The 18,449-nt window shown below is 38.9% G+C and overlaps 1 protein-coding gene across 6 annotated transcripts in view; it reads left to right on the top strand.

The window, feature by feature from the left end:
• Positions 1-18,449, top strand: part of LOC123987544 (cadherin-22-like) — a 289,311-nt gene that overhangs the window by 149,413 nt on the left and 121,449 nt on the right. For 4 of the 6 annotated variants that reach the window (XM_046076535.1, XM_046076534.1, XM_046076537.1 and 1 more), the window contains one exon: positions 17,332-17,454. The exons of the other annotated variants lie outside the window; for them this stretch is intronic. The gene's annotated coding sequence lies outside the window, so the exon portion shown is untranslated. The remainder of the gene's footprint in view (positions 1-17,331; positions 17,455-18,449) is intronic. 6 annotated transcript variants of the gene reach the window in all.

Raw genomic sequence — 18,449 nt, 5'->3', positions numbered from 1 at the left:
CAGAAGGGTAAAGGCAAATGAATAGAGAGGAGTTGGAGGGTTTGTGACGTTTCCCAATATAAACTGCACCTGAGCTAGGCTGTGAAAGATGTGTAAAGAACACTCAATTTTCTGCTCCTGATTGATTGTTTGAGAGTTAGACTGTGTAAATAATATTGGGCTGGGAGTATGAACACTCACACGCACATCCTTGGTCAAGCAAATATGGCACACATTGCCACACATACACTGCACAACTCACAGTAGTGACTAACATTTCTGAGAACACTTGGCTTGTTCATTACTGCAGCAACTATAGACATAATTGTGTTCTCAGACTCTCTACTGTTGGTGGGGGGGGGGGAACAGTGAAGAATAGGAAGATATAAATTTGAAGCTTCATTTCAATGGCTTTGGGCTGTTGACAAGGGTGGAGAAAAATGCTTTTCCCCGTTGTATGAAAAAAACAATCCCAAAGTGCGCACTCATATGTGAAACACATACACAACTCACACATGCATAAGCACATATCCAGGCAGTGATCTGACAGGTGAGAATGGCTTACAGCTAGGTTAAAGGGGAAGCACACTACATAAGCAGGTCACCTCTCCTGGGACACAGCAATTTTTCAGAGTGTTGTACTAGAGAGGAAACAACAATGCAACATAATGAATGGGTACAACCTTATGATCTTTCAGTTGGCAGTTTGTCCCCTTCTCACTTCTGTCTTTATTTTCTTGCAAGGGGCTTCTTCCTTAAGTCCATATCTACACTTAAAAAAAAGAAAGAAAAATAGCAGTGAATAATTTAGTGTATTATATAACTGTTGTAAGCTCTTTGACCTTTCCTTTTTAACACTTTGTCCATGCAAATGGTTAATTTCTGAGTATTTCTGTGAGCTCGCCGAGCTTGGTTTAGTATGAGTAAGACACATCTTGACCTTGGCCTTTTACTTTGGTGTGTGCGTATTTCAGAAAGGGAAAGAGAGTGATAGAGAAAAATGCATTGAGTCTGGGTAATTATAAGATTATTAGACCAAACCATCTCTTACCAACCAGCAAGAGTTAGTAGCAATGAATCACCTGCTGTAGGAAGGCTACAACCTGCATGTTTTAAAAAAAAATGGAACTAGTTGTGGTATACCAGAGTAAACAAGTCAAACAATATATGTATACGTTTTTAGTTTGGTCTTGATAAATGTAGTTTGGCTTTGTTGTGTAAATCTGATAAAATACGATTCAAAACAAAAGACCTTGTGAGTCAGACTGCTTGTAATGTGTCTGCTGTGTGAAAGTGCACTCTCAACATGTTGCTAACAATAGTTAGTGTTTGCAAAGGCTGAATGGGCCCTGCTCATCAAACATGTTTGACTCCCTTGTTTTTATAGATTCTCTAGTCAAGACTGTGTGCATTAATGGGTACCACTCAGAAATAACACAGTGGATCAGGCAGGGAAGTCCAAAAGACCTCTTACAAGATCTATCATCTTCTTCATAATGTGGCAGCCACAGGAGCCGCGGACCCTTGTAGAGTTTTGCAGCCAAACAATGGTTCCATTTGGATGGGTCGATGAATGGTGGTTCAGAGCACTGCTTTATTTCTATCAAAAGGCTAGAGAATTTGAGGTTCACATTTAAAAAAGAAAAGAAAAAAGACAAGACACAACTCCCAGGTCTGTCTTCATCACATTGCAAAGGTATAATCCTTGAGATAAAGGTAGGATGCATTTTGCTTATCCTTAACACTTTGACAGCTGCTTTCTTGTACTTTGCTTCAAGTGTGGTGAAGTCTGACTGGAGAGACAGAGTAACTTTCAGATGTTGGCAGGATGTGATTACTTTTGACAACTTAAATTTTAAATGGTTTTCCTACTTATTTGTAGCACATGTGATTACAATATTCATGATTTCCTTTACAGGACACTGCATTAAATTGAAGCTGAGCACTCAATGAATCTTATTATAGTGCTAATAACGCACAATATCTAACTATTAGGCATGCTGTGCAATACATTTTTTAACTTCAATGCAGCAAACACATCTGATGAAAGGAAAAACCAGAGAGCTTGAGCTTTGTGGCAGCTCAAAATAAAATTTTTTTTAATTTTAGCCTCAAAATCCACCCGATACATGGCAACAGTGCTTTCTTATTTTATTTTCTTGATGGTGTTCTGTTGTTCGTCTTTTTGTAGACACTCTTGTACATTGTGAAAACTTCAAAAAGCCCCTGCAACTCAGTGTTCTTTTTTCACAGCCTGGTCGATATCTTTACCTGACCAACACTGCCATTTTTAGTTTGTTCCATTTTACTGTACTTACACATCACTTGTCTTGTAATTCTTCAATCTTTCCCACGTGGCTATATCCCTCCTAGTCACCCCCCTCTGTAGATTTTATACTGAAAAATAGGAATCCATGTTTTGAATTTCAGTGCATTTCAGAGCATCTTTCACCACAATGCTGTGGAATCTGTGAAGACTTTAGAAATATATTTGTATATATTTGAGTTTTCTTTTTCTAGTTGTCAATGTAACACTATATGCATTAGGGGGCAACATGCTCTCTCAGGTGGATTTAGAGAAAGGGGCTGGAGCTAATGGTGCTGGCTAACAAGTGACATTCTTCCATTAAGTGGGAAGATTTGTCTGAGTGGCCAGTTAGTTGGAGGACATTACACAAGGTCAGTGCCACTGGCTGCCGTGGAAGAATAAGTGAAGTAGAAAAGAGGTCGAGCAGACAGGCTAAAAGACAAGATACTTGCTGTGCTGTCTGAAAGCTTCTCTTCTCACTGACTTGGTGTTTGGACTTTGGTTACTACTGTTTTCGAACATGGAGCTATTTCCGTCCTAGATGGGACATGTGTATGTGTGTGTGGCAGGGTGTGTGCTGATCCATGTATCTATTTAAACTGTCTTTGCTGACCATCACCAAGCGGCGAGGCGGATCCTCTTCCTTCAACAGGGCTATGATGTTTGCTGGCAGAATGGGAAATCAATAACGTGGATGGGATGAGCATTAGGATGGCCAAGTGGTTTTAACAGCTCCATTGTCATTCCACAATTTTTGTAAAGCAGTTTGTGGGCCATTCTTTCTACACCCTTCACTTTTCAGAAGCCTGAGGAAGACAGACAGCTGCAGAGACAGAGAGACAAAAACACAGGGTGAGAAGCAAAGAGAGGGAGTCCTCAGACAATCAAACCGGAAGCACGTTTCTGACACGTCTTCTGTTTGACAGTCTTTCGCAGAAGCATTGAAGGTGTATTTTTTTCCAGACCATCAGCCCCGGGATTGAACCATAGCCGCTTCCTCGTCAGTACTGAACACTTCAGACCAGGGGCATTGCTAGACATAAAGCTCCTCACATCCCCTCACGGAACTTTTTGATTTATTTTTGATATCATTAAGGTTGGTCATGTCAGAAAGGAATTTGACCGGAGCATAAGCACACATACGTGTTTATGTATGCTACTGTATGTTACCTGTGAGCTATCTAAACAATTTGCTACTGCTGCACAGTCACACCTGACACTGCATTGCTCTCACAACTACCTTTAAAACAGTCTGTCTCTGTTATAAGCCTGAATTAAGACTGCTGCTGGCTGTACATCTCTGACTGTGCTGACTGTGTATCACGATAAAAAGATTCCTATCATTCGATATTGATATTTATCAGGATAAATGTCAAATCATTACTTTTATCGAGTTTAAACGCTGATTTTTGCTCCTTAGTGAAAGATAGTGAAGATAGTTAATTGTGGTTTAAACTATTCTTTATGGTCAGTCAGAACATGATAATCACTTACCATACAGTGGATCACTTCACAAATCTGAGGTAGAACATTCAAAACAATTATGTTAAAATCTTTTTTCAACAAATATGCATGAGTAAAATTAAGTTAAATCTTTTTTCAGTTTTTTCTCAATAAAATAAATATCTTAATAGAAAAAGTAAGTGCTAATTTGTTTATGATTCAAATAAATAGGATCAAGGATTATTGAATATTATATACAAAAAATGATTGAATATACATTGTGTTATCAATTAGTATAGATTCTACTTGGATGCATTGCAATGCGGAGATTCTGAATTAATTAACAAATGTCAAAAATCTATTATTTACATGTCAATTGATAACGTAATGTTCACGGAACGCAAATGGCGTAACTTTCGGAACTGTGGAAGTGCAGTGCCCAGACAGTCGGAGGTGTGCACATAACAGAGGCCCTTGAACACTGTTACTGGGCTGCGTCCGAGAAGTCAAAAAAATCTCCTTTCCTAACCACCTTTCCTTGACCTCGATGGAAAACGTCATGAGGTCAAGGAAAGATGTGAAGGGGAATCCATAAGGACTTAGGAAAAGAGGACCGTGGGGCTCAGAGAATCTGACTGCTCTTTTCTAGGCAACCTAATTATGCAACGGCGGATGTTACTGACGTGAAATGCTGTGATGAAACTACAATGTTCTGAAGATGGACTACAAAAAGCGCATCTCTGACAGTGCGCCCCATGTTGTTTTAATGCAGGCCATCTAAAGGTGGACAACACAGTGGAATATATTAGTACTTCATAATCAAGATAGCAAAAAGGCCTGTAGGGTACCAGTCACGAAATAATGGAAAGGGTTGTCACACTGAGAATTCTTGCTCACACTCACCCTCCTGCCCACCCATATTTATCAACATGAATCCCAGTTATTGTTTGTAAACACAATGTTTCCCACAGACAGCGTAACTGTGGAGAGAGAGAGAGAGAGGCGGAGCGACCAAGCGAAAGGTGGTGTGGAGCGAATATATGCGCTACCCATTTTAGACGCAGTGTTGATAACGTGGCAGGCCGCCACAAATAATTATGAAGGAAACATTGAAATAATATATTACATTTACTGTAGAGGTCATCCAGCTTTATGGGCTGATTTTTGTATGTATTTCGCTTGGGTCAGTTATTGTTGATAGTTCAAGACATATACATATTAGGGATTTTTGGCATAAGAGAGAAAAGGCTTAATAGCCAATGGTAACTTATATGGTGATCAACATCCTTTAACCGTCATGGTGTGTGATTTCTCTTTTTTATTATTGTAGAAAACACTTTATTGCTTATTTTAACAATTCGAAACATAAAACGATGTTGAAACAGTATAAGATTACAGCAAAGCTAAAATAAAACAAACCACAAGAAAGAAGGAAATTGTGAGGCTTATTCAAGTATCATAATGTGCGTCTGTATTGCAAGGATTTTGCTAAATCTGGTTGATGGGTTTTATCGTTTGATTTTGAGAATGTACGCATTCTCTCCTTTCCTTTCGTAAAGGATGGTCCAGTGTACCCTATGCTAAAAAAGATATGAAAGGAAGCACTGAAGCACCTTCCCTTAGTGTTATGCCCAGCTCATGGAAGAACATAACAAAGAGGGAAGGTCCACGCAGAAAACAGTTTGAATGAACCATAAGGTTTTATTAAAGTTACCTTAACTTATAATTAACTCAAAACACAAGTAAACTTGAACTCATCATACTCAAAGCAAACAACCAAAATAAAAGGAGAGGTCACAAGGGAAGAGAGACATCTTTGTTCACCACAGCTTTTAAGAACTTGAACAGGTGGCTGCAATCACTGATGAGGTGGGGGTGTCTGACCAAACAGGAAGAAAGACCTGAAAATGAAAAGGACAGAGAACAGGCCAACACCCCAGGCCCCAGGCTGTCACATTAGCTTTTAGAGAATTCGACCAGCTCTTTTCATGGCTGCCACTGAAATACTTCCGGGTCACTTCACTCAGTTAGGAACCTTCCTAAGCAGACGTAGCCCTGGTCTGAGACTAGTGTTGCCCCTGTATTCTACGCATTTCGCCGCTGCTGCTGAATGAATAACCACACAAATTTCACGCTCATCATATGACTGCGACACTTTGATTTTCACTGCCACACTGTGCAGCAACACTCATCGCTGTTTTGGCTGTTCCTGTGTGTCCAAAGCGAGTGTGTGGGAAAGAGAGAGTGCGAGTGGCAGAATGGGGAGAACGTGATGTCGAAATTTAGAGGAGGAAAATATTTAAGTTACTTAGTAAGTTGTCAGTCTGGCAGAACATGTGCAGTGTAAGGCACAGTGTGTCCATTAAGTGTGTTGTTTCCGCAACTGCTGGAAAAGTGAAGACAGTTTGCACTAGCTAAAGTCTCCCCTGTAAAGCACATACTGGACATCCTGATAGTTAAATTATATTTCAGTTTTCAGAGGAGTCTGAAAACTGGTTGTTAAAGGAAGGACGCTGGTGACCACGGAGGAGCTGAGGCTAGGAAAGTAAATTAGGAATGTAAACTAGTCCTTTTAAGCAATTGAGGAGACATTTATTTTGTATTTTAATGTGCAAATTAAATCTTTTTAATTTTGCAGAAATCACATAGCAAAAAAGATGCATCAGGATGGATCGCCACCCTCTGAATTGTAATCAAATCGAATTGTGAGATGCCAAGAGATTCTCATCCCTACTGCCCAAACAGTATTCCCATTCAATTACTTTAAAATGTTATTTAAAAAGTTTTGTGCAGCGGTTGCCGCGATGTCTCCAGTTGTCCACTGCATCTGTTAGGGCCTGTCCATCGGCTCGCCATTCATCTGTGACAACATCTCAGCCTCTTCTTACATGATATATATATGTTATATGGCTGGCAACAAGTCTTCTCTTGAGCGATCTCTCACCACCCTGAGAATGAGTTTCCTTGATTTAATTCGAGTGTTATTGGGCTAAACTGCAAAATATTCCAAATTCATACTGATTCTTCATAAAGTCAAGAAACATAAATAAAAGTTTTTTCCTGCGCAAAATGAGTGTCACTTTAATTAAAGCAAACAAATACGTGTTATAAGTTGTTATAATTAGTTCATGTGGTATTATATCCACCTATAATATATTATACAGTGATGGAAATTTTAACACTTTACTTAAAACAAACAAGACATGCTATATAACATTAAACATTACTATAAACTATTATTCCTTTTTATATCACTAATTATAAATTGTGACTAAAGTGTATTTTTAACGAGGCAGAGTCGATGGTTATAATGTACTATGGAACATGGTTGGAGCTTGGCTCACAGTGGTATAAGCTGGTATTACTAATAATATTTGTTATAAAACATTAAATCAAAAGGTCATAATGACTTATGAACTTTGCTATAGTACCTAATGCATGTTTGTAGGTGATTATAACAACTGTTATAATGTCTTATGGAAGCATTATATTGTGTTAGAAATATATGCATAAGTCATTATAGCAATGACCTTCATAGAAAGTGTTACCAAATGAACTTTTGTTTCAAAACTCTTTCTATGTAAACTATTGTTCTTGGGGAAATAACTTAGATGATGCTACTTTTACTGTCCCCCATCATATAAAGCAGTCTTACATTTAGGGTAACTCAAACTTTTTCAGTTTACATGTTCTTTCTACTATTATGGCTTTAAAAGATGTATACTGTATATTGTTTTAAAATATATTCTGCACCAGGTGCAACAAATAACTGAATGACTGTGTGTGTGTTTTGAGCTACAGTACCACTATCAGTCAGACCAGAAAATGTGCCTCGATATCTAAACAATCATCTAGGTGTATCTGGATTGGAGCTATATGCAGGTGTGAAATCAGAGATAAGAGGTGTAGGGCAACCTCCCACTATCTCTCTGACTGTGAAAGCTTAGTATTACAGATGAGATTCTTTCAATGTGGCTTAAATAATTCAGGCTAACGTGATTATTAAATATATTTATTCCATTCCAGCTAATGTGGTTCCTTCAATGCAGTTATATGATTGAGTTGTTGATACCTTGTTTTGAAAAAGAGGCACAATGATGACAATGTAGAGAGTTGAAACCATAATCAGCATTTCCATGCCTGGCCGAGGGCTAATCCTGTGTTTGCAGTTAGATGAGTTAAATGTGTTGGGAAGCCTTGCAGTATGCACCACAGAAATGGACATACATCTGTTCCTGCACTACTGTACATTATTTTTATATTTCACTATTTATAATTAATTAGTGAAAATGATTAGACCGTGAGTGATGTTGTGTCCTACATCAGTGATACCCTTCAGTAGTTACCAGATGGTACATGGATAAATATATCAAAAAATAAATCTATCATTTGACAATATATATCCTCATATTTGTGTTTAGGAGAAAAATCAACACACAAGAAAGATTTATGTGTACAAATTTGTGTGATGCTGATCTTTATTGTTGTTTAACTTTATTGAATAGGTTGTTGTCACACTAACTTTATTGAATAGTGGACAATCATATGTATCACTCTGTTGTAGTGACCAAATTCTTCTCATAAACCTGAATGTTAATCTAAATCTCAATGTCATCGTTCATTTTCACTCTGCTGCCCAGGTCTGTAGCGGCTGCTGTGCTTAGTATGGCTTTGCACAACTGTTTGACTTAGAAAATTAAATTCAGCAATCCCAGTTTCCCATCTTGAAAGTGTGGATTATTATTAAGGGTGAAAACGTGGTTAATTATTGGTCCTGGAGAAAATTGGTTCTTTGTCACTTATAATTTCTCTTAGCGAATGCAGTTAAGTCTTTTAAAGGCCATCTTCACATTGATGGCTCAACATTTCTGTTCCTTTTGTTCTACGTATATACATTGTTGTTCATTGAATATGAGATTCCATTACGTTTGAAGTGCTTTGATCCTCTAACTCGGCAGGATCTTTAAGAAGTGTACTCATGGCAAGATACACAGGTACAGTAATGCCCAGGGGTAGCAAAGAGAGATTTGTGGTGATTAAAGTCTGTAGATGACAAAAGAAAGAGCAAACAGACAAAGGCAAGGATTAATAGAGGGTGAGTGAGACATTCAGGTACACCTTGTTCTCTTATTATTCCCTTGCGGTTTGCAAAGTGCATTGTCTTAACAGAAGCAGTGAGTGTAAAAATGTATTTTGGACTTCTGGTTTGAAACCCATTATTTTCATTTATTTTCCTTTTCAAATTTAACTCATATAGTTCTGTGCTCTGAAATCTGTCAAGGCAAGTAAACCAATTGCACAATAAGATTGTTTGTGTCCATGCTGAGAGTCACATTTTTCAAGACAATTGCCTGTTGACAACTGTCTAACCTCATACCTACATATTTCCATTTCAGGAAGCTGGCAACCCTAGTCTAACCAAAGAGCTTGAGAGAAAGAAAATGGTTACAAAATGCAGAGACAAAGAAAGAGACAGACCAAGAGAGAGAGAGAGAGAGAGAATAGTCTATCAAATGGATATATCCCTTTTCATTTACAAAGTACATACAGCTATTGAAAGTGACACCTGAATCTATTTTCTTGAGCATCGTAATCACATGTGAGCTCTGACATTGTGTATTTAACTGAGATATAGGTCATTCTGCATTAAGTTCAATAATCAATACAGTTCTTATTAAGTAATACCTTTCATTTTGTTAAAAGGTAACTATTATAGAAAAAGGCACAAGACTCTTAAAGAGCTGTTTTTTCTCTTCTCGGATGCCATTTCGTGGCTTCTTCAGCCTGAAACTGCTTAATGCTGTCTTTTCTGAGAGCAAGAGGGCAATACTTGCACACTGAGGCTTGAGGTGTAAACTTTTGAAAAATAAGAACAGCAAAGGTGTTTTGGAGTAGATGCCTGGTGGAGGTGAGCTTTAAAGCTACTAAAAATGTGAGGTCAGACCATGCAGTAAGGGGAGTGTGAAAGTGTATGAAAGAAAACCTCATATAATGTTTATAGTACATACATATTGGTTAAACTCTTCTTCTTAACATTCCAACGGCCCGCCCACGGGCCGTCAGGTCCTGGCGGCAGCTTTCGGTATGTGCACACAGCTTATATGTTAACTTCATACTAATATGATTCACCGTTTAAAAACTAAAATCCTCGTGATTCGACCAATGCAAACCATTTCAAGAAACACCATGAATCACCATAGCGGGTACAATCAGCGCTTCTGTCAGACTAACCAGTACAAGCAAAATTGACGTGACTCCCCTGTGGAGCCTCATGGTAATCCACTGATCAATTATATTCCAACAAAAATGGTCTTGTTACGTTGTTAAAGGTCCAGACAATACAATTCAGTAAAAACATTTAGTCCAAAACACATTATTCCATCAATAAATCCCCAGGGACTGCTGCCACATCGTTTCATATTTGCCGGCATACGTGGTTCGTATGTCATTATAACCGTAATAATGCCAATTTGAATGTAAACAACTACGATAGCTTGTATTCAAATTAGCCACTGAACTCTAACCTTTCGAGTGACACCAAATCCGACCCAATAAGAGCTCACATGTCCCTTTCACAGTCTTCAACAGCCAATAAGAGCGTTGTAAAGAAGGGCCAGCCCCTATTATTTCGTGGGTGGGCTGAGCCAATTGCAAGCAATTGTGCCAAAGACTGGCACTTCGTGTAGCCAATAAAATTCTAAAATAAAATAACAATATCCAACTTTAAGTAGGAAGTTCATGATCTACCAGCAAAAAACACATCTGCGTCGAGCTAAGGAGCGATGCAGCAGCAGCTGCCTGCCGCCAAGGGGCGGTGCTGTTTTTGAAAAAATACGCTAAGACATACACTTAGAAAAACCTGTGTAAAATAGTAATTTCTCATGGTATTGGTATGAACTTGGACTAGGTAAGGCTTTATGCTGTGACCCTACAGTGTTTTCCAGCTAAGAAGTCCCAACAATAGTTGTCTGCATGCATTTGTTAGCAAGCATTTTCAAGCTGAAATGAAATATATATTAGTTTTAGTGTGTTTAAACTTATATTAATCTATTCCAGTAGCACTTACAATCATTCTGACTTTTGGGTTAGACACTCCAGAGTGTTATCTTTCAGAGAAGCCCAAAACCATGCATATACTCCAAATGGTTCAATAACTACATTCAATTTACTTTGGATATGCCTTGAATAGGCCTTTAGCATGAATTTTACAGGAATGTTAAGAGGTTAAAGTTAGAAGTCTATGATTTTTAGATTTTTCTCCAGACACCTGTAGTCTGTCTGAATGCAATGGCATCATTGGCATTGAAATGTAGCATAGCTTTGCAGTTGTACAGCTGCATTTCACACATGAGACTTAAATATCAACTCTAAACATGGTCAGTCTTAAGCCTCACTGTATTGGATAGACCAATTTAACAGGTCGTCACTTCAGTCTGGCTCCATACACACCTAAGAATGACCCACAGCAGCTAAGAGAACCTTTTCCTTTCCTTGTTATCTTAAAGGCTTATTCTCTCACTTCCACCAGATACTGTCATGTTTCTCAGCCCATGTTTTATTTCTCCGCTCTGCAGAGGGGAGCCTTATGGCAACCAAGAAAGGCAAGGGAAATAGCTCCTTCTCTCTGTGTCTTTTTGACTCACTGTAGAGCTCCCCTATTCCTTTTCTCAGTAGTAAATAATGCTTTTTCATTGGATGCATACTGTAGCTCAACAGTGTGTTGAAAGCATTTTATGAAAATCAGGAGTTGTTTGAAGTTGAAGTTTATTTCAAACTTAAATCTCTTGCCTTCGACTTCAGCCCCTCCCCTTTTCCTCATACCATACTCTTTGATATGCCGACAGTATACACACAAAGCTGATTGAATTTGTATTCATTTTTTTTTTTCATTTCACATTTTCTTCTTTGAGTCCTAATTTAATCACATGTGCTGGTATCACTGAATTCGGGTGGTTGATAACCATTCCTGCAATCATTTAACCCAAGATTGCTGGATGAGAGCAATGAAGAAAAGGTGGCTGATTGACTTGGAAATTTGTTTTGCTTTCTAACTGCTGTTTGAAGTGGTATGAGAGGGGGATGCTTATGAACCCTTGTGAGTCTCTAAAGCCTTCAGTGCAGATTCATTTAGCATGATATGCTCTTCAGAAATTCCACTTGCCCAACCATGCTTACTTTGGCACTCCCCCTTCTCCCCTTATCCCTCCCAGACATACATAGCTCCTACATGTTGGCAGCTGACAGTCTTTCTCCAATTTTCTCATATAAACAGACAAAAAGTCACAGACGCCCATCAGCGTAGGCTCTGTCAGGCTTGTCAGATTTGACAGACTGTCTGTCATTAGCATAGCTTTGCCTTACAAATCAATATATCGCTGGCCTTTTTAAGGCACTTGTTGAAGTCTGCTTCCTTTTGAAAGTGTGAGTGAGTAGAGTACAAAACACAGATTGCAACCGTTAGTTGTTAAGAAAGCTTTCGAGGCTCATGAGGATATATTTAAATATGGATAAACAGATACAAACGGTGCAAAGTGGGAAACAGAAAGTCGCACATGCTCTCTTTCTCCCACATGTACACACACACACACATGATCACTGAGTCATAACTTGCTGTGTTTTTAGCCATAGGGAAGTCCTTTATCCACATAACTAGATTAACTCACAGTGAGCTCTGATCAGCTTAATTTGGATTCACCCCTCCCTGTGCTGCCTGTCAGTCTGTCTGTGTGTTCATCTGTCATTCTGTCTACTTGAATGGCATGATGTTTGCCTGTGTGTCTGCCTGTCTAGTCTTTAACAAGGATTACCAACAGCAAGTTATACCTCCACCCATTTTTAGCCCTACCCCCAACCCTTCCTGCCTCACTCTTATAGAGCTCATGTCAGTTGGTTTGTTGTTTCATGAATAACAAGAATGATAATAATAATAATAATAATAATAATAATAATAAATAATAATTCACCCTTACAATGAACAGATGCATATATCATTTTGTTCGTTCCAAAAATAAGTACACTTGCTTCAGGTGGATTATTATTTTTTCCTTCTTATTTTTTTAAAACTACATGTAATGAACTCATTCTGTCTGCATGTCTTGGCAGGGTGTCAATGCAATATATTGACTGCAATAGTATCTCAGTGTCTTTGGATTGCAGAATCTTAAGGATGCCCCCAGGGACTGACTGACAATAAAATAAAACACAGAATGTGGAAACTGTCAATTTCCTGAATCCTAAAAGTCAACATTTCTACAAACAGAAAATCTGATGTATTGTTTAAGTCATACCGTCGTCTGACAATTCACAACACATGATGTTATTTGTGTATTATATTCATACATCGTCAGAAGCATTCTTGTTATAGTTTACTATTTCAGTTAAATTCAGTCAACCTTCATGAAGTGGCTCCATTCAAAGCAGCTGTCCTCTGATGGTAGACAGGGCAAAAGCAAAACCCCAATTACTTTGATCTTCCTTTCAAGGACAATATACATGGGTGTATTTCCTAAAAGTTTAATTGCCATAAGGTCACTGTCAAGTAGTGCTAGAATTAAGAGTTTTGATATTCCACAAAACCATAGTTCAGACATTATTCAAGAAGCTATTGTCAACTACCATTTGTTTAGTCTGAATTAATGTTTGTGAGTTTTATGTTTGTATGTACTATTTTAAACTAAATGTAAAGTTGTAAAACCAGTAGCATCTGTAAAGGAGAGGATATAAGCTACTTGCCCATGAACCAGTTTCCCAGATGATCAACTCCGCACTTAAGACTTGGTGTATGAGAAACCAGGAGAGCATGGCCTTTTGGGACATAAAGACACTAAGATGAGTGGGCAAGGCTTAAGTCCCATTACAGCGCTCAGCCTGTGTTCATAGAACTAAGGTTACAATGCGTAACCATGAGTGCCTTACTCTCTAGCTGGCAAAGACGGGCCGCAGGCCTTGTTCATTACTGAAGTCTGGAGAAAGACAGATGAGGGCAAAAGATGGAGAAAGGGATGGACACAAAATGGGAGGGGAGCAGGATAAGGAGGCATGGAAAGGAGAATTATATGAAGGGCCAGAGGGAAGGAGGGTACAGATAGTAGGACAGAAAGCATGAGATTCTGAGGAAAAGAAGGGGGATAGAAATAATGAGGGATGGAAGGAAAGTGGGGATAAGCGAGGAATGGAGGAGTAGGAGGGGGCAGCAAAGAGAAGGCTGAGGAGGCGCTGGGCCCGGGGGATTGCTACGCGTTTATCCTCCTCTGCAGCAGGCTTCTGAAGCACTACCTCAGGAAAAGACTTTAAAGCAGGGTGGCTGCTGCTCTGCGCTGATCTGTTAATACCCAGATACATGAGGCTTCACCATAGTACTATGGGGGTGGGGTGGAGCGGGACAGTGTGTATAAGTCTGCATGTGAGTTTGTGTGTGTTTTTTATTATGCGTTCAAGGATCATATCGGATCTCTGCAGAAGATATTCAATCCCAACCGCTAGCTTGGCCTAACTCACCCAGAGACATGAAGTTACCGGAGCGATTAAAAGATTAGATTGGACTATCATGTGGCTGTGTGTCAGCTCTGTCACCTAAAGCTGCTGCCTTAGGGGTAGGGGGGGTTATGACTACCCTGTTTTAGGATCCTGTATAAATAGACTCCTACCTCCTGGGAATTGGTGTAAAACTCCCCTACAGCCACAGTATGTAGCAAAAAATATACACGCTGGGAGGTGGAGAGGCTCCATGGGATTTGTGCATGTCCCATCCTCTCAGGGGGGCCTCCATGATTAATTCAACGAAAGTAAAAGACCCAAGAGGGATAAAGATGGGGAAGATCAGTGTCTTTGTGTTCAGCCCTCCTGTTTTATAAGTGAGATATTACCGAAACTGTGAAAGCAATGCATATGGCTGGAGTTTTTAACTCCAAGTGTGTCCATGTGAAATCAACATATCAAAATGCTCTTTATAGCTGAATAACAGAAGTAGAAATGCAGCATCTGGAAAACTGTTGGACTTAATTTTTATAAGGCTGTGTAAAACTACATTTGAGATAATTACTTAAAAATAAATTTGTGTGAACCAACAAGTTTTCCTCTGCTGCCCCATCTTTGTTTTTAAGAACATACTGTAGAGCAATTTTATGTTTTCCAAATCTGTTTGAGGAAAGCCTGCAACAAAATGCGTTTTTTCACAGACACAAACTTTCAGAGCTCTGCACATTAACCCCAGTGATGTCCCTCTTAACTCAGCAGTGCACATATGACAATGATTTGTGCAGTGTAGAGTAGGTGCTATCACCTGAGGGTAAGAGGTTAGGCACACAGCAGTTATGGTTAATGGTTAATGTAAGCATAAACCTCCATAAAATAAGTAAATAAATCAAATGTCCTCACAAGTGGATGTGTGCATGCTGATATATGCATAATTTCCTGAATCATCCTAAACATTTGATGTGTTAAAAAAATTACAGGACAACCAAGTGAATTACAATAAAAATATTAATAAAAGACAAATATCACCACCACATGAAAGACCACTGAAAATATGACATTGACTTAGTGACTGTGTTGTCATCTGTTTGAAGTTAGAGACAAACTATAGCGAATTGCTATTGTCGGGACAGGTAAAAGATACCTTAAAATGCTCTGAAATGATGAAAGCCCCTACAGTATCACAGCAACAAGCAATAGCGATGAGAGCAAAAAAAAATCTGAAAAACAATGAAACCATTGCAGGCCCAGTGAGGAAGCTGCACCATGTTGGTGTTTGATCAAGATAAGCTCAGCGCTTCAACACCTCCTCAAGGCCCTGTGCAACAGTTCAAAAATAATCTCCAGAAGCTTCCTTTTGTTTTCCACTACAAACAGTGTTAAAACTTCGTGTCCTAGGCAAGCCCAGCTTACCCGTTTAAACATTTGGTAGATCAAACGTTATTTTGAGACACACAAGTGTTTTCATCATGAGTGTGAGCCTAGAAGAGCAAGAGAAGAGGAAAAAAAGGATACTCTTGGCAGAGCTAAGTAACTGAGCTTTATCTAATTGATTTTTCATGTTATCTTAATTTGGATATTGACTCCCCAACAGTTGTAAACAGTGTGAGGCTCCTACCATTTTCTTTATTCCAATGTTATCACGTCCCATCTGAATATTGTTTTTCTTTTCGTTTTTAGTGTCATAGTTTTAAATGGACAAACACTTAATATATTTATATATCACCGTTGGTGCCTGTTAGTTGTTTCTTATCGACCAGGGCCACTTTTCTTCTTGAGAGAAATCACCTGTACTTTCAGAAAACATGACAGGCTATTAGAAAGACGTGGTTAACCAGGCGTGTGATATTGCCTACAGTAGTCTTTAATGATGATGTAAACAGCAGTGGCACTGGGTCACTGCTCTGTGGTACATGCACTGAGCCTCTGCACCACAGAGTACTATATAATCTGCATCTGGGATATGGCAATCAAAGAAATTTAATACTATTCACAAAGTTAACATTTGGTGCCTGGCTGTTTTGTGCTGTAGTACATTCCATTGTTGTATATTGTATTGTGTCAACCCCGTGTTATTTAATTTTCATTTAAAGAGATTTAGGTTCTGTTAGGTTGAGAAAAATGACAAAACATGCCATTTCAGATGTGGCACAGAAACCTTCCAACTCTCTTAAACTTTAATGAACAGTGACAATATTTTAGACATTGGAAATGAATGGATGTCTATATTAATTACATGTATACCTGAAGATATCAGTTTATCAAGTGCGGTTGTCATCTATTCTACACAATTTGTTGAAGCGTCATCATTGGAAAATGTCCCTAATAGTGTTACATTTGCAACATAGACTGTACAGACCAAAGAATGGGTGTTCATACCTTGAGAGCTCTTAAAATGATGTCAGTGTTCGCATTTCAGTTAGCCAGAAATCTACACAGTTCAAATGACCTCGATTCCAGCCAGTCGAGAGAGATTGTAAATAATGTTCCACTGAATTAAGAAGCCTAAATCCTGGAGCTTCATCTTGCTGACAGAGTTTGTGGCTTGTAATCTGGACACACAGTTACAGAGCAACTGGGATTCAGGAGATCGCCTTTTCTGTAATTAACAGTGTTAAATAGCTGCAACTCAATCTCCAGGGACCCCTGCATCAAGGTAAGAGAGGAGGATGGCAGTGGGGGAGGGGGTGGTTTGAATATGTAAAGCAGGTAATTAAATGAAGATTGTAGGGTATTGAATGATCTCCTGGGCAGTACCTCCTCTTCTTGCTCCCTCCTCTCCTTCCCTCTTCCAACCTCCGCTCTCTATCCTTGCACCTGAGATGAAGATGACAGTTAATGATGGTGTTTTTTAAAACCACTTTAGCTCCTGCCCTATAGCTCACTCTCGCTCTTTCCAGACAGACCGAGGTTATTTTTTTTGCCTCTACTTTCATCCTTTACTGAAATAGGTCTACACAATTTTTCTCTATGTTCCATTAGCAAATTGTCTCCCCCTCTTCCCCTCCTCCTTGTTTCTACCTCCCCACCTGCCCCCTAACCCTTCCATTAGAAATCTAACTGGGGAATTATTAATTTTGACTGGGAAAAACAATGAAGTTCACTCCAGGGTCTGTTTTATTTTTCAGAAGACGGAGAGGAGCTACCGAGCTCGAGAAAGACAAATGTTGAATGGCATAGTAAAGACAACCTAAAGACCTGGGGGCCGTCATTCTCACAGAGTGGCGGCTACATCATCTGGCTAAGGAATGGTGAGTCTTTTATTTGCATATGCCATGGTCTATGAGGTAACAAGGTTACCTTCTCAATTTTAATCACTTTAAAAAGTGTTAAGACATTTTTAAACTGGCAGGCTGTTTGATTTGCTTAGCTATTATCTACTTTCATGCATGTGTTGGCCTAGATATGACAATCTTACACATCTTTGGAGAATAAAAAGAGAAAAATAAAAGCTCTACAATTTGTTTTTGTCAAGCTGTTTGATTAAAGTTGATAACAGCCATAAAAACCTTCTAGTATTACATACAGTAATTGGTTGACAGGCCATAAAATGAAAGGTCTGGATTGAGAAGTGTAGGCCTAATAAAGACAATAATTACTCTGTGACGCACCGAAGAGGTAGTATTAACACTGTAGGCAAGTCTGAGCAGCATATAATCACAATGAAATCTCTTGTTGAAAATATACATTAATATGAATCTTTATTACTAATCAATCTTTTATATTCAAGACATATTTGTATGCACAACACAACAGCTGCATTACATTTGGGGTAATCAACCCTTGATTACTATAATAAAATAAGTCAGTTAGTTAAAGCCGATTCGATTAAATAGAAAGAGAGATAAGCGAAGAGACAGTGTTTCCAATCCATGTGTGATTCACTCAATATTCTGTTCTCATTTGTGTTTTACTACAGTGTGTGTTTTCATAATGCTCTGGATAAGTCCTCATCCAAAAACTGCTGAGTCAGTCAGTTTAGAGCCCTCACAGACCGTTCCTTGTCCTAATATGTCTAGTCCTGTGTCAGGTCTTTGGATATCAGGGTTAATATCTAACTGAAGGATCCAATATTTGAGATTATGTGTGTTTGATTTTGTTTACAGCATCTGCCATCAGATGTAATTGAATGTACTGCATGGTATAATCTGATGCATCTGGGGCCGATGTTTTTCTACTGCTGTCACTCTGTGTGTGTGTGTGTGTGTGTGTGTGGGGGGGGGGGGGGGGGGGGGGGGGGGGGGGG

The sequence above is a fragment of the Micropterus dolomieu genome, linkage group LG18, assembly GCF_021292245.1.
Source record: "Micropterus dolomieu isolate WLL.071019.BEF.003 ecotype Adirondacks linkage group LG18, ASM2129224v1, whole genome shotgun sequence".
Lineage (NCBI taxonomy): Eukaryota > Metazoa > Chordata > Actinopteri > Centrarchiformes > Centrarchidae > Micropterus > Micropterus dolomieu.
Note: the sequence above shows the minus strand (reverse complement) of the source record. Positions and strands in the feature narration are given on the sequence as shown.